The sequence below is a fragment of the Molossus molossus genome, unplaced genomic scaffold (genome assembly GCF_014108415.1).
Source record: "Molossus molossus isolate mMolMol1 unplaced genomic scaffold, mMolMol1.p scaffold_m16_p_1, whole genome shotgun sequence".
Taxonomy (NCBI): domain Eukaryota; kingdom Metazoa; phylum Chordata; class Mammalia; order Chiroptera; family Molossidae; genus Molossus; species Molossus molossus.
The window spans coordinates 130788633-130806035 of record NW_023425344.1 but is presented as its reverse complement, the minus strand read 5'-3'; the positions used below and the strand labels follow the sequence as shown (position 1 = coordinate 130806035).

General features: G+C 36.2%; 1 protein-coding gene across 11 annotated transcripts in view; it reads left to right on the top strand.

Annotated features, from left to right (window-relative positions):
- Positions 1-17403, top strand: part of ZEB1 (zinc finger E-box binding homeobox 1) — a 273742-nt gene that overhangs the window by 104423 nt on the left and 151916 nt on the right. For 3 of the 11 annotated variants that reach the window (XR_004959538.1, XM_036261978.1, XM_036261970.1), the window contains exons 5-6: positions 6089-6510; positions 14332-14385. The exons of 6 other annotated variants lie outside the window; for them this stretch is intronic. The gene's annotated coding sequence lies outside the window, so the exon portion shown is untranslated. Of the gene's footprint in view, positions 1-6088; positions 6511-14331; positions 14386-17403 lie in introns of those variants that run through there. 2 more of the 11 variants (XR_004959542.1, XM_036261985.1) reach the window with 2 other exon arrangements.

Genomic DNA, 17403 nt, shown 5'->3' with positions numbered 1-17403 from the left:
TTGACAGCTGTCAGTTTCTCATGGATTCATGCCTCTGTTTCTGTTTTGGCTGTCAGTTTATTTTGTTTATTGGATTCCACATTTCCACATATAAATGAGATCATATGGTATTTGTCTTTCTCAGACTGGCTTATTTCACTTAGCATAATAATCTCCAGGTCTGCCCATGCTGTCGCAAAAGCTAAGATTTCTTTTTTTTGTTTGTTTTAACGGCTGAGTAGTATTTCATTTTAAATATACCACAGCTTTTTTATCCACTCCTCTACTGATGGGCACTTGGGCTGTTTCCAAATTGTGGTTATTGTAAATAACGGTGCTATGAACATAAGGGTGCATATATTCTTCCAAATTCGTTATTTTGGGGGGTTTCTTTGGATGTATTCCCAGAAGTGGGATTGCTGGGTCCAGAAGACAGTTTTATATTAATTTTTTTGAGGAAACTCTATACTGCTTTCCACAGCAGCTGTACCAGTCTGCATTCCCAACAGTGCATGAGGGTACCCTTTTCTCCACATCCTCCCTAGCATTTGTTGATTTATTGATGGTAGCCATTGTGACAAGTGTGAGGTGATATCTCATTGTGTTTTAATTTGCACCTCTGATGATTAATGACCTTGAACATCTTTTCATATATCTGTTGGCTATGTGTATGTCCTTTTTGGAGAAGTGTCTATTCAGGTCATTAGCCCAATTTTTAATTGGATTGTTTGTCTTTCTGGTGCTGAGTTTAAGTTCTTTATGTATTTGGTAAATTAAATCCTTGTCAGATGTATTATTGGCAAATATATTCTCCTATATCGTGAGTTCCTTTTTCTTTTCTTTTTTTTTATCCTCACCTGAGGACATTTTTCCATTTTTTGTTCAGATAGAGTGGGAGGGAGAGAGAGAGAGAAACATCGACGTGAAAGGGACACATTGAGTGGCTGCCACCCGCACGACCAACCAGGGCTGGGGACAAACTGCAACCGAGGTACGCGCCCTTAGCGGAAACCGAACCGGGTCTCTCTGGACCACAGGTCGATGCTCTAACCGCTGTGGAAAATTGGCCAGGGCTCCTTTTTCTTTTTATTGATGGTTTATTTTGCTATGTAGAAGCTTTTTAGTTTGATTTAGTCCCATTTTATTTTTGCCTTGTTTTTCTTGCCTGAGGAGATAGATCAGCAAAAATATTGCTATAAGACATATTTGAGATTTTACTGCCCGTGTTTCATTTTTAGGATTTTCATGGTTGTACAACTTACATTTTAAGTCTTTTATCCTTTTTGAGTTTATTTTTGTGTATGGTGCAAGTTGGAGGACTAGTTTCATTTTTTTTTTTTTTTTTATCCTCACCAGAGGACATTTTTGCATTTATCTTCAGACAGTGCGGAGGGAGAAAGGAACAGAGAGAGAGAAACATCAATGTGAGAGAGACAAATCGAGTGGTTGCCATCCACAGGACCCCAACCAGGGCCGGGGACAGACTACAACTGAGGTACATGCTCTTAACGGGAACGGAACCCAGGTCTCTCTGGACCACCGGCCGATGCTCTAACCACTGAGCGAAGCCGGTCAGGGCTAGTTTAATTTTTTTGCATTTATCTGTCCAAGTTTTCCAACACCATTTATTGAAAAGCCTCTCTTGACTCCATAGTATACTCTTGTCTCTTGTCAAATACTAATTGGCCATTAAGGTGTGGATTGATTTCTGGCATCTGTTCTGTTCTATTGATCTATATGTTTGTTCTTATGACAGTACCAGACTGTTTTGATTACAATGGCCTTATAGTATAGTGTGATATTAGGTAGTATGATACCTCCTTTGTGCTTCTTCCTTAATATTGCTGAAGATATTTGGGGTCTTTTGTGGTTCCATATAAATTTTTGGAATATTTGTTCTAGATCTGTGAAATATGCCATTGGTATTTTAATAGGAATTGTGATAATCTACACATTGGTAGGGTTGACATTTTAATGATGTTAATTCATCCAATTTATAAATGTTGTAAATGCTTCCACTTATTTCTATCTTCCTCAGTTTCTTTCTTCAATATGCTGAAGTTTTTCGAGTATAGTTCTTTTACCTCCTTAGTAATAAATTTATTCCTAGGTTCCTTACTTTTCGTTGCAATAGAAAATGGGATTGTTTTCTTAAATGCTCTTTCTGATAGTTCATTATTGGTGTATAAAAATGCCAATTATGTTTGCTGAAGCCGGGTTAATCTGTTGGTTGGAGTGGCATCCTGTACACCAAAAAAGTTGCAGGTTCCATTCTCGGTCAGAGCACATACTTAGGTTGTGGGTTTGATCCTCATACCAGGGTGTGTAAAGGAGGCAACAGATTGATGTTTGTCTCTCACATTGATTTCTCTCTCTCTCTCCTCTACAAACAAATAAAAAACATATCTTTGAACAAAGATTAAAATTATGTCACTGATTTATTGAATATTAATTTTGCATCCTTCTACTTTGTACTTATTAAGTTATTTTTTTGGTGGAATCTTTGTAGGTTTTTTTTTTTTGTATACAATGTCATATCATCTGTGAATAATGACAGTTTTACTTAACTCCTTTTCAATTTTGATGCCTTTTTTCTCTTTTCTCCTCTGACTACTGTTGCTTGGCTTCCAGTACTATTTTGAATAGAAGTGGTGAAAGTGGACATCCTGTCTTGTTCCTCATCTTTAGGGAAAGGCTTTTAGTTTTGGCCCATTAAATATGATGTTGGCTTTACGTTTGTCATATATGACTTTTATTATGTTGAGGTATGATCACTCTGTTTCCTCTTTGCCGAGAGTTTTTATCAAAAATGGGTGCTGGATTTTGTCAAATGCTTTTTCTGCATCTATTGATATGATCATGTGATTTTAATCTTTTATCTCGTTTATGTGATGTACCATGTTTATAGTTTTGCAAATACTGTACTAACCTTGCATCCATGGGATAAATCTTATTTGGTCATGCTGTATGATCCTTTTTAATGTATTGTTGGATCTGATTTGCTAATATTTGCTGAGGATTTTAGCATTCATTTCATCAGGGATATTGGCTTGTAATTTTTTTTCTTTGTATTGTCTTTTTCTGGTTTTGGAATCAGGGTATTGCTGGCCTCATATAATGAGCTTGGAAGTCTTCCTTCCTCTTGAAGTTTTTGTAATAGTTTGAGAAGGATCGGTGTTAGTTTTTCTTTGAATGTTTGATAAAATTCACCTGTGAAGCTATCTGGTCCAGGACTTTTGTTTGCTGTTAGTTATTATTTTTTTTTATTACTTCTGTTTCATTATTTGTAATCAGTATATTCAGGTTTTCCGTTTCTTCCTGATTCAGCTTTAGAATATTGTATATTTCTAGGAATTTATTCATTTCACCCACCTTGTTCAATTTGTTGGTATATAGTTGTTCATAGTATTTTCTTTCTTTATGTTTCTTTGGTGTCAGTTGTTACCTCTCCTCTTTCATTTTTTTGATTTTTATCCTCTCTTTTTCTTGATGAGTTTGGTTAAAGGTTTGTCAATATTGTCTATCTTTTCAAAGAACCAGCTCTTTCTTTCATTGGTCTTTGTATTTTTTTTTTTTTTTTTTTTTAAGACACGATGTCATTTACTTCCACTCTGATCTTTATTATTTCTTTCCTCTTACTTTGGGTTTTGCTGTTCTTTTAGCTGTAGGGTTAGATGCTTTATTTGCAGTTTTTCTTGCTTCTTGAGCTAGGCCTGTACTGCTGTGTATTTAGCTTTCCCTGTGTCACACAGATTTTCTGTTGCTCTGTGTTCATTTTTATTTGTTTTCAGGTAACTTTTGATATCTTCCTTAATCACATTGTTAACCCATTTACTATTTAATAACATGTTATTTAGACTCCATCTGTGTGAATGTTTTTAATTTTTTATAGTTGATTTCTAGTTTCATACCATTGTAGTCAAAAAAGATACTTGATATTATTTTAATCTTGAATTTATTAAGACTTATTTCGTGTCATAATATGTGATTTGTCTTTGAGAATGTACCATGTGCACTTGAGAAGAATGTAATTCTTCAGCTTTAGGATGAAATAGTCTGTAAATATCAATTAAATTCATCTGATCCAGTTGCTTTGTTGAATTTTTGCCTGGTAGATTTGTCCACTAATGTCAGTGTGGTGTTAAAATTCCCTACTGACTGTATTGCTGTGAATCTTTCCCTAAATGTCTCATTATTGTCTTTTTAAATGACAAAATAATAATCCATATTTCTGATGTTAATTATTAATAAATTATGTTCCTCCTGTTGGAGGTTGCCATTCAGTATGGTAGAAATAAGAATGGAAAAGAATGTATAAATGTGAGCAGTAGGAGTTGTCCTTTGATTAAATGTAGGGTAAGGATTTAAATAAATATTTTTTTACAATTTTACTAAATTATTATCCTGATTGACTAAAGGATAATGATCCTAGGAAAAGAACAAAGGATGAATAAGAAGAATGATGTGAGAGAAAAGAGAGGATGTTTTTGAAATGATAAGTTTATAGAACTGGATTGTCAGGAGAATTTGATTAATCATGTGGGGATCCTGGATAGCTGTTTATTGATTTGATGTCAGTTTTCTCATCTGTAAGTTAAATACTGGACTACTAGATGATTGCTGAAGTCTAACTTTGGAACACTTGCTGTATCTTGTTTTATTTGAACTTTATTACCATTCTCTGATTTTTTTTTTTTTTTTTTTTTAGTGACCATTTATAAAACTTTCAGTTCATTAGATAAAAAAAAAAATGAAAAGATACAACACTCAATCCTGAGTCTGTTCAAAATTAAACTTTCCATAATACTGGAACACTTGACCTAACACAGGAGTTGTAGAACTACTGTGTCATTTTATCTTTCTCTGCCAGAAGCAACTTCTCATAAATTAAAATTGAGCGGGGAAGATGGGATTTAAGCCCAAACTTGGAAAAAGCATTCTGGAATTTTTTTAATAAATATTTTTCAGATTCTTATTTTTATTATCTACCAGAAATCCCAAATAATGACTCAGAAAAGTGTAATGCATTATGAATATAGTATTTAAATATATAGATAAATATAATAAATGTAATAAATATAATCTAGGGGAGCAATATCATATAGAAGAAAAGAGCAAGCTTATGAGTTAGTTAGCTTGTGTTCAAATATCATTTTTACTGCTCTACTAGGTATATAACCTTAGGCAGACTGAAATGAAAAGCTCGATTTCAGAGAATTTAATTTCTATGTAAAATTGAAATAGTAATACTGAGTTTGCCAAGTTGTCATCAGGATTAGAGAAAATGTTTGTGAAGTGTAATAGCCTGATATTTAGGAAACCATAACTTTTACCAGTTATGAGGAACCGTTATTATTATAATATGTACTTAGTTTATTCTTTTTCAAAATTGTACCTGTATTTAAACACTTGTTCTAATTCCTGTTCTGTAATTAGGATCGTGTGTGTTTATGTCTGTGTGTGTGTGTGAAAGACCATGGGATTTCTAATGTTCAACTTTTTGGTGGCTTAAATTATTTGGCAAAACTAAAGAATTATTTAAAATTTTTATTCTAGCTCTGGCCGGTTAGGCTCAGTGGTTAGAACCTCTGCCCGCATTCTGAAGGGTTGCAGGTTTTATTCTTGGTCAAGGGCATGTACCTGGTGGTTTCTTTGGTTGATTCCCCAGTCCAAGGCGGGGACATGCAGGAGGCAACCAGTTGATATGTCTCTCTCTCTCTCTTTCTCTCTCTCTCTCTCCCCCTCTCCCTCTCCCTCTCTCTCTTTCTCTCTCTCTCTCTTCCCCTCCCTCCCTTCCACTCTCTCTAAAAATTAGTGGAAAAATATCCTTGCTGAGAATTAATAAAAAATAAAATAAAAATTCTTATGCTTCAGGATCGACAAATCTCAGATGGCCCAATGTCTATTTTTAAAGAAATGTGTATTCTATGTAAATGCCTGTCATGTGCTCCTCTTGTAAGAATGCTTGCTAGAATTCAAACCATAGTGCAATAAAACCACTAGAAGTACACTTTTAGGGAATTTAGGTAATATAATGTAAACAATGTTTTGTTATAGGAATCAGGAGAGCTAATTCTCTTCTTCTTAAAGAGTATTGATTGCTCCACAGCCTCTCGGCCACTGCTCATCACAGCTCAGGCTTGGACATCACACCATCTTGGAGGACTTACAAGGTCCCCTTCAGGAGGAGGCTTCAGGGAGAAACTGTGGTTTGGTGCCCAGCCTTGCTGACTCCTGGACTCTTGCATCCCCTGCCCAGACTCGCATGCCCACCATGGACCTGGCCTGGACCTGCGTGCCCAACACAGACCTGGCCCTGCCCTGGACTCACACCGTGGCCCCTCCCTGAACATACTACAGCTGCAAATACCACTGCCAACACTGTCCTAGAGCCAAATCACGTGGCCCCACTTCCAGAGGTCAAAGGCGGGAGCTGCACTGAAGCCCAGGGAGTGGGCTGTAGCCTCCCCAGCCTTGAGCACTGCTAGAACTGAGGATTCGATGGAGACTGAAGAAGCTGCAGATCTGTGGGTGAGACAGGAGTGCCTGAGACAGAGAGAAGTGGCCCAGAGGGTACTGGCTGTGGAGACTGCCAAGGGGTAGGGGGGCCTGGAACTGAAACCTCCAGAAAGAGTAGCGCTAGTGCCCCACCATCATTCAGCTTGGGAAGTTTTCCCTGATCTATGTCAGCAGGAAGAGCCATGCAGTGTGACTCAGGGCTACTCTGCAGCGGAGGTAGCTGAAGGACACACTCAGCAGAACAGCTGCTTCTGATCCTCTGTGCAGTGACCTGAGGCAAGGGGGAACACTCTGGGCTTGTAATTTGTACTCCTGCAGGTGGCAGCATTAGAAGGAAAGGAAGGGCCTGCTGCCCCTCCTACAAGCTGCAGGCACCACCCCCAACACAAGTCTGATCAAACCATCCTGGCCAAGACCAGGATACCCCCACAGATCTTGTGGTGGAACGGAGAACAGCTCAGGACAATAACACTCACGGTGTAAGATCTGAGGTAGAGCCAGCCTCTGAGCAAAGGAAGTCCCCACCCACAGGACTACTTGGGTTCCAACCTATCAGATCTCAGTCAGGTTGCCAAGGGCCAGGCAGGGTTAGTAACTCACATTGTCCTACACCAGAGAAGCTCCTGGATGCACAGGATAGACACACCAAGGGGCCAGATTCAACAAAATCAGACCAAAATCCAGTGAGCTCCACAAATAGCAGATCCAAAGATTTTGTGTGGGTGTGTATTTTTTCTTGCATATTTCTCATTTCTCTCTCTTCATTCTAGTCACTTTTTGTTTATTTTTTCTTTATATTGTTGTTATTTTTCTAATTTTATTTTTCTCTTCTCTTTTCTCATTTTACTTTTTCTATTCTATATATATATTTTTTAAATCCTCACCCGAAGACATTTTTCCATTTATCTTCAGACAAAGTGAGAGAGAGAGAGAGAGAGAGAGAGAGAGAGAGAGAGAGAGGAGACATCAGTGTGAGAGAAACACATTGACTGGCTGCCTCCCACATAACCTCAATCAGAGCCAGGTACCAAACTACAACCAAGGTACAGGTATGTGCCCTTGATTAGAATGGAACCTGTGACTCTTTGGTCCACGGGCTGATGCTCTAATTGCTGAGCCAAACTAGCCAGGGCCTTATTCTATATTTTAATATATTCATTACTATTACTTTTTTAAAGTATTATTTTATTTATTTTTTTGTTTCCTTTTTAAAATTTTTATTCTAGTTCCTTTTGATTTCATCTTTACTTCCATATTTATCTCTCTCTTTCTTTGTGTTTTACTTCTGTTTTTCATTTTATTTTCTCTAAGTGTTTGGTCTTGAGTCTTTTAGTCTTCTATTTATATTTTCTTTTCTTTTTCCGTTTTAGCCTTGTTGTTGTTTTACTTAGTTTGGTTTTTTGTGTTGCTTTGGTTTTGTCCTATTTTGTCTACTTTTGTTCTGTAAGCACCTGTATAACAGCTGGCATGATGAAGTAAGGGTTGAGCCTCAGTCAGCAAGTCAGAGGGGAGATACCACCCATGAAAGAGACATGAACAATCAAATCCCAATGACAACAGGAGAGTCTAAATAATGAACAAAGGGACATTCATAGAGCATCCAGCTCAAATCAAAGACACTGCACCACTGGTCCCTCAGGACACATCTATATGAGGCCATCCCATAAAGACTGGGAGACATAATAGTTCTTCCTAATATGAAGAAACAAGCACACAAAAAAATGGGGAGACGAAGAACCTCCAAAAGAAAGAAAAGAAGGAATCTCCAGAAAATGAAGTAAAGGAAATAGAGGCAAGCAACATATCAGACATAGAGTTCAAAGTAATGCTTTTAAAGATACTCAAGGAGCCCAGTGTGGCTCCTTGGATTGAGCATTTTCCCATGGACTTAGAGGTCCTGGTTAGATTCCCAGTCAAGGCACATGCCCAGGTTGCAGACTTGATCCCCTGTGGGGAGCATGCAGGAGGCAGCTGATTGATGTTTCTCTCTCACATCAATGTTTCTATCTCTCTCTCCCTTCCTCTCTCTTTAAAAATATCAGCAAAAACATTTTTTAAAAAAGATGCTCAAGGGAACTTAGTGAGAATTACAACAAACTTAGTGGGTACTACAACAGCATGAAAAAGGATAGAAACCATGAACAAGAACCAGTCAGAAGTGAAGAATACTATATATGACATCAAGATACACTGGAAGGAATTAAAAATAGATTGGATAAAGCACATGATTGAATCAGCTACTTGAAAGACAAGGTAGAAATAAATACTCAATTAGAGTAGCAAATAGAAAAAAATGAATTAAACAGCAGGAGTATAGCTTAAGGGAACTTTGGGACAATATGAAACTTAACAACACCTGTATCATAGGCGTACCAGAATAAGAATGTGAGCAAGTAACAGAAATAATAATGGAAATCTTTCCTAATCCGCTGAAGGAAAAAGTCACACAAGTCAAAGAAACACAGAGAGTTCCAATCAAGATGAACCCAAAGAGGCTGCCACCTAGATACATAATAATTAAAATGGCAAACATTAAACACAGAAAGAATCTTACAGGCAGAAAGTTACCTTACAAGGGAGTTCCTATGAGCTGTCAACTGATTTATTAATAGAAACACGTTTGGCCACAAGGGAGAGGCATGAGGTATTCCATGTAATGAAAAGCAAGGGCCTGAATCCAAGACTTGTATCCAGCAAGGCTATCACTTAAAATTGAAGGCAATATAAAGAGTTTCCCAAACCAAAAAAGGCTAAAGGAGTTTATTACCACCAAACCAGCATTGCAAGAAATGTTAAAGGGACTGTTCTAAGAAGAAGAAATAGAGGGAGAGGAGAACATAGGTATAAAGAATATAAAAATGTAAATAAACAAATTCTCAGCAAAAAGCTTATTATTAATAACCTTTACTGTAAATGGATTAAATGCTCTGATCAAAAGTTAAGGGATGACTGAATGGATAAGAAAACATGACCATCGTATATGCTGTTTACAAGAGATTCTCCTCAGAAAAAATGGTTCACACAGACTGAATGTGAAGGGATGGAAAAAATATTCAATGCAAATAGAAATAGAAAAAAGACCAGGATAGCAATATTTGTATCTGCAAAAAAGCCTTCAAAATAAAGGCTATAAAAGACACAGAAGGCCACTACAGAATACTAAGAGGATCAATCCAACAAGAAAATACAACCGTTGTAAACATATATGCACACAATACAGGCACACCTAAATATATTTTAAAAACTCTTGATGGACTTTAAAAGAGAGGTTGACAGCAATACAGTCATAGTAGGGGACTATAACACATCACTCACATCACTGGATACATCTTCCAGTAGTAAGTAAGGGAACAGTGCTGATGTAGGCATATATAATGAGCTTCAAAACTAAGAAGAAAATATGGATGAAAATTACTTTATGATTTATCAAGAAATACATTAATCAGGAAGGCAAAATAGCAAAAGAAAGATTAGAAGGAAATAAAATAGATCCTAATATTTTGAGTATATATTTTATGACAAGGACAAAGATTTGTTCAAGAGAAAAAGACATTTTGAATAATAATAAAGCATAAAGATGCAGATAATAATGACAGATGGTATGCTATCAGAGGACCTGTTTTGTGCTGGAATTCATTCAAGCTGTAATAAGATAGCTATTTTTTCAAGTGCATCTTTCATTTTGGTGTCTTTAAGGAATAGACATATTGCTTTCTCTCTCTTATGTTGCAGATCTTTTATGTTGTATTTTGTACCTGGTATGGACTCAGCAGGGTTGTACATTTTCGATTTCCCAATTCATAAGATTTATACTGTTGTTACTTATAGCATTTTTGGTGGGTTATTATTTTTTAAATCCATAACCAATTGTTGACCAAGACATTACATTCAGTAGTAATTGTTCTCTGATATCATTTGATTACATTATTGCTAGAAAGAGTAGGTTTTGTACATTTGTAAAATTGATTTCTTGATTTTTCTATGCTGCACTTAAACTGTTCACTTGGTCTAGGGATACATTATTAATAAAAATACATGAAATTTGAGCAGTTTTATTTTATATACCTTACAATCCATTTTGAAGACATATTAAGCCACTGGTTCTGCAACTTTACTGTATCCTAATCACCTGGAGGGCTTGTTTAAACAAAAAAAGACCTCAAATAGCCTCAGCAATCTTGATAAAAGAACAAAGTTGGAAGTATCACACTACCTGATGTGAAACTATACTACAAGGCTATTGTAATCAAAATAGCCTGGTGCTGGCGTAAGAATAGGCATATAGATCATTGGAACAGAACAGAGACCCCAGAAATAAACTCACACCTTTAAGGTCAATTAATATTTGATGAGACAAGAGCATATAATGGAGTAAAGATAGTCTCTTCAATAGATGGTGTTGGAAAAATTGGACAGATACATGCAAAAAAGTGAAACTAGACCACCAACTTACACCATACACAAGAATAAACTCAAAATGGATAAAAGACTTAAGTTTAAATGTAAGTCATAAAACCATGAAAATCCTAGAAGAAAACCCAGTAGTAAAATCTGAGCCATCTCTCATAGCATTATTATTGTTATTATTTTCTTTGTGAATATATATGGAAATATCTTTTTTTTTAATTAATTAATTTTTGTTATAGATGTTTCTCCTTTTCCCCCCACTGGTTCCCCCCTCCCCCTCCTCCTCCCTCCCTGCCCTTTCCCCAGATTGTTGTCCATGTCCACTGTTCATGCATACATGCATATAAGTTCTGTGGTTTATCCCTCCCCACCTCCCCCCTCTTTAGGGGATTGTCAGTCTGTACCCTGCTTCCGCGTCTCTGGGACTACCCCATTCCTCAGACTGTTATGTTCATTATATTCCACAAATAAGTGAGTTCATATGAAACTTGTCTTTCTCTGTTTGGCTTGTTTCACTTAGGATGATACTTTCAAGGTCCCTCCATGTAGTCTCAAAGGATAAGAGATCTTTCTTTCTTACACCTGCGTAGTACTCCATTGTGTATATGTACCACAGCTTTTTGATCCATTCGTCTACTGATGGACACTTGGGCTGTTTCCAGATCTTAGCGATTGTAAATAGTGCTGCTACAAACATGGGGGTACATATATTCTTTGTGATTTGTGTTTTATGCTTCTTAGGGTATATTCCTAGAAGTAGGATCACTGGCTCAAATGGAAGATCAATTTTTAATTTTTTGAGGTGACACCATATTGTTTTCCATAGTGGCTGCACCAGTCTGCATTCCCACCAGCAGTGCACTAGAGTCCCCTTTTCTCCACACCCTTGCCAACACTTGTTGTTTAATGATTTGTTGATGGCGGCCATTCTGACAGGTGTGAGGTGATACCTCATTGTTGTTTTAATTTGCATCTCTCTGATGATTAGTGATGATGAGCATTTCTTCATATGTTTCTTAGCCATTTGTATGTCCTGTTTGGAGAGGTGTTATTTAGTTCCTCTGCCCATTTTTAATTGGATTCTTTGTCTTCCTTTTGTGGAGTTATTTTTGACGACACATATCCAAGGGAAACCAAAATAATAATAATAATAATTAATAGTAATAAACAAATAGGACTATATCAAACTAAAATGCTACCGTACAGCAAAGGGAACTATCAACAAAATGAAAATGGAACCCACTATGGGACAGTGTAATTGCCAATGATACATTAAATAAAGGGTTCATTTCCAAAATATGTGAAGAACTTATACAACAACACCAGGAAAACAACAATCCAATTAAAAAGTGGGCAAAGGACCTGAATAGACACTTCTCCAAAGAGAACATACAGACGACCTATAGACGTCAAAATAAATGCTCAATGCCACTAATCATCAGAGAAATAAATGCAAATTAAATCACAATGAGATACCACCTCACACCTGCCAGAATAGCTACCATCAGTAAATAAAACAAGTGTTGTGGAGAAGAGGGAACCCTCATGCACTGTTTGTAGGAATGTAGACTGGTGCAGCCACTATGAAAAACAGTATGAAATTTTCTCAGAAAACTTAAAATGGAATTGCCTTTTGACCCAGTGATCTCACTTCTGGGAGAATATCCTAAGAATCCAAAATACAAATTGGAAAGAATATACACACCTTTGTGTTCATTGCAGCATTATTTACAATAATCAAAATTTGGAAACAGCCCAAGTGCCCATCAGGAGAGGAGTGGTGAAAAAAAGCTGTGGTACATTTATACAATGGAACACTATGTAGCCATAGAAAGGAAGGAAATCTTACCTTTTGTGACAGCATGAGTCGACTGGGAGATTATTATGTTAAATAAACCAGTCAGAGAAAGACAAACACCATATAATCTCATACATATGTGTAATCTAATGTACAAAATAAACTGACAATACAGAAACAGAGGCATGGATACATGAAATAGACTGACAGCTGTCAAGAGTGGAGGAGGGTTGAGGTACTAGATGAAAGAAAGTGACGGATTAGCTCAAGAACATGAATACATAACCCATAAACACAAACAACAGTGTGGCAATGGCCAGAGGGAAGGGAATGGTAGGCTAGGTGGAGGTTTGCAAAGAGTGAGGGGGAATGGTGACATTTGTAATGGTGTCATCAATAAAAATAAAGTTAAAAAATAAGATTGATGGACCCTTCCCTCATTGTTTTTGATTTAGTAGGTCTGGGATGGGATCCTAGAATTTCCAGTAAATTTCTAACAAGTTCCATGTAGTGCTGATGCTATTGTTCTATGGACTACATATCTTGAGAATCACTACACTTAACAGAGTAATGTTACTTTGCCCTCCAAACAATTAAAAATTAGTAATGTTTGAATTGCATGCATGAGGATAATTGTATGACTCTTTTTTTTTTTATGCTGTACAGACAAATAATGACTGGTACCAGGTAATTGGAACTAATTTCTTTTGTTATTTAAACACTTAAATCACTTCTTTATAGAGAAATTATTTGTGTAAAATTAGGATGACTTTCCCTTTTATTTCTTGAATTTAAAAAATAGCATTATTTTTCCCTGGTCAGGTGGCTCAATTGGTTGGAGCATCATCCCATTCACCAAAAGGTTGCAGGTTTCTTTTCCGGTTGGGGCACATACCTAGTTTGGGGTTTGATCCCTGGTCAGGGCACATGTGAGAGGCAACTAATGGATGTTTCTTTTTCTTTCTCTCTCTTGCTCTCTCCTTCTCTCCCCCTCTGTCTCTCCTCTCCCTGCAAATCAAATTTTATAAAATAGCATTATTTTTTACATTAAGATATGTTTTCTTTATTCACACTTTGTTGAGAATTTTTATCATGACTAGGTACTGGATTTTTATCAGATGCTTTTTCTGTATCTATTGATATAATCATATGGTTTTTATCCTTTTTTTTTTAAAGTGGGATTTTATGGAAATCCCACTTGATCATGGTGTATGACCTTTTAAATGTGGAGTCAGTTGAACAAAATAAACAAAGTAGAGACAGATTCATTTATACAAAGAACAGACTTACAGCTGTCAGAGGGGAGGGGGTTGGGGGCAGGGTGAGAAGGGTGAAAGGATTAAGCAAAGACAAAAAGAAAGACTCATGGACACAGAAACAGAATGGTGATTGCCAGAGAGAAGGTGGGGATGGGATGAGGTAGAAGAAAATAAAGCAGGAATGATTGGGGACCAAGGGGATGTGACTTGGGATGGTAAACACACAATACAATATACAGATGATGTACTGTAGAATCATATACCTGAAACCTGTATAATTTTATTAACCAATGTCACCCCAATAAATTCAATTAAAATAGCATTATTTCTGAAACTAATACAAAAAATCATTTTTATTCTTTTTCATAGCAGCACTCTTTACAGTAGCTAAGATCTGAAAACAGCCCAAGTGCCCATCAGTAGGTGAGTGGATAAAAAAGCTGTGGTATATTTACATAATGGAATCCTATATAGCCATAAAAAAATAATTCTTACCCTTTTAGATGGCATGGAGGGACCTGGAGAGTATTATACCAAGTGAAATAATCCAGTCAGAGAAAGACAAGTGTCATATGATCTCACTTATCTGTGGAATCTAATGAACAAAATAAACTGACAAACAAAATAGATCCAGAGACATGAAAGCTTGGAACAGACTGGCACATCTCAGAGGGAAGAAGGGAGGGGCGACAGGAAGAGCTTAACCACAGAATTTATATGCATATATGCAAAACTCATGGACACAGTAATAGTGCAGTGAAGGCCTGGTAGAGAGGGTCAATGGGGAAAAAATACTTTCAACAATAAAGATACATTTTTTAAAATCATTTTTAAAACAGTTTTACTTCAGAATAGTAATCTGCTAGATCTGACAAAGTAATATAAACAGCATGTTATAGAATATTGCTTTAAATGATACCCGATATTGTGGGTATTAAAGATTGTTTACCAGTCTGTTTTTATATACATATATATGTTTGTTTGTTTTTTTATTTTAGAGAGAGAGGAAGGAAGAGGGAGAAAGAGATGGAAACATTGATGAGAGAGATCATCGATTGGCCACCTCCTGCATGCCCCCCACTAGAGATCAGGCCCACAACCTGGGCATGTGCCCTGACCAGGAATCAAACCAGTGACCTCTCAGTGCAGGGGTCGATACTCAACCACTGAGCCACACCAGCCGGGCATTACCAGTCTATTATTTATATTACATATCAGCTTTGCTTTTATAAAATTTATTTAAACACTTCAAAAAATACTTTAAGCCCTGGCTGGTTTGGTTCAGTGGTTAGAGCATTGGCCCATGGACCAGAGTCACAGGTTCAGTTCCAGTCAAGGGCATGTACCTTGGTTGCAGTTCATCCCCGGTCCTGGTCAGGATCATGCAGAAGGCAGCCAGTCATTGTGTCTCTGTCACACTGATGTTTCTCTCTCTCTCTTACTCCCTCCCTCCCTCTTTATCTGAAGATAAATGGGAAAGTATCCTCATGTGAGGATTAAAAAACAAAAACAAAACTTTAGAACTAGATACTTAACATCTCTTATGCTTTTGCTTTAAATAAAAACAGATTAATAATGCTAATGATATGGTAAAACTGTCAAGTTTTCATGGAAATCACATTTTATATTTTGAAATAATAAAAATACCTTTCAAAAATAGATGGAGAAGGTATAAAAGGCAAATTGCTCCTAAAGAGTCACGTAGTCTATAAAGAATTAATTATGTAAGTGTTGACTATTAACAGACTGTTCTGTATTTATTAAAGTTCCACTTAAATTATAACAGATTCAGTATATTATCCTTTTGAACATTTAAAAATAGTAAAACTCTTTTTAAGAGCAGGAACAGTGTGTTGGAAATAAATTAATTTTATGATTGCAGTTATATTTAAAGAGTGTATCTTGACACAGTAAATAATTGTTTCTTTGACTCTTGAATACCGTTCTTTTTTCACAACCTTTTGTATTTTCCTCTTCTTTTTTTAGTTGTTCAATTATCTGTATTATTTTAAATATAAATTTTAGTCTTCTAAAACAACTTAAAGTAGACTTGAAAACAAACATGTAGATAAGTATGATAGGTTCTTATGTACAGCCTTATTTATGGGAGCGCTAAGGATAAAAAGTGAAGTTAGAAATCACATGGTAAAAGGAAAAGTAGTTGTTCTGCCCACCAGCTATAAGATGGTCTGTAGAAGTGTACATTTCATTGACTGTGAAAGTCTTAGAATTTCAAGGAAAGAAGAATCTAATACCTTGCATAGATCTCCTGTTGGCATCATTCACTTCTTTCACTTTGTAGTACATTTTATTTTCCCGTCTCTGCTTCACATTCTGCTGTAGAACGGAAATAGTTGATTTCTAAGAATGGATAACAATTGATCTGTAGGGTTATATTAATTTACTCTGGTGCAAGTTTTTTCTTATGCTCTTAAGTTGCCCCTATAGCCAGATAATTGCAGTATCCCACATGTTCTAACTTCATGAAAAGGAAGAAAATACTGGCTATTGCCCTATATTTTTTCCTGGCTAAAACAAAGGGTGACTTCAATGGTTATCAGTATCTTTCCTGTTTTTGCTATATTTTGTCTCTTCCTACATTCTTCCCTCTAGCTCCTCAGCTCCTTTAGATGCCATCTTGCCCATTTGCTTCAACTTTGGACCTTCCATCTGGCACCCTCTTATAGTAGTCATGCTCTTGTCTCTGATAGTGAAGGATTGTGAGCATCTTTGAAGATTCTTTTTTTTAAATTTGTTGTAGAAACAACTATCCAGGGGTTTATTTTTTAACTTCATTTTTATTGTTTACACCATTGCAGATGTCCCCATTCCTTCCACACACACTTTACATACCTCCACCCAGCCCTCAACCCCCCTTCCATGTGGCCATTGCCACACTATTGTCTGTATCTGTGGCTTACACATATATGTACTTTGGCTAATCTCTTCACCTTCTTTAAATCCTTTTTCATTATAGTGATTCTTGTTTCAGGAAGAATAAACTATTTATTTTTTAATAATAAATGTAGGCTTCTGCTTAATCTTTCTATATACAATTTTTTTTTACTTGCCTATATACAGCATTTATTTATGCAAGTACAGGTAGTAATTTAGACTTGGAAATCATTTTTTAAAATCTTGTTAACTTATTGATACTCTGGTTGATACAGAATGCATACCCTCTACTTGAGAGGATTTGTTTTTAGCGTAGAAAAAAATAACAGATTTGTTCATATTTTAAGTTTATATCTACTTGCTTTCACATATTATTTATTTTGCACTTTTTATTTGTGTAGTTTTCTAGCAAGACCATCATTTTTAAGCATTTATTATATCCTGTTCTTATCCTACAAAGATTAGGTTATGATAAAATAATTCAAACACCTCCCATAAACATTGGACTTTGTATTTCACTGTGTTCAAACTGCATCTCTTTTTTTC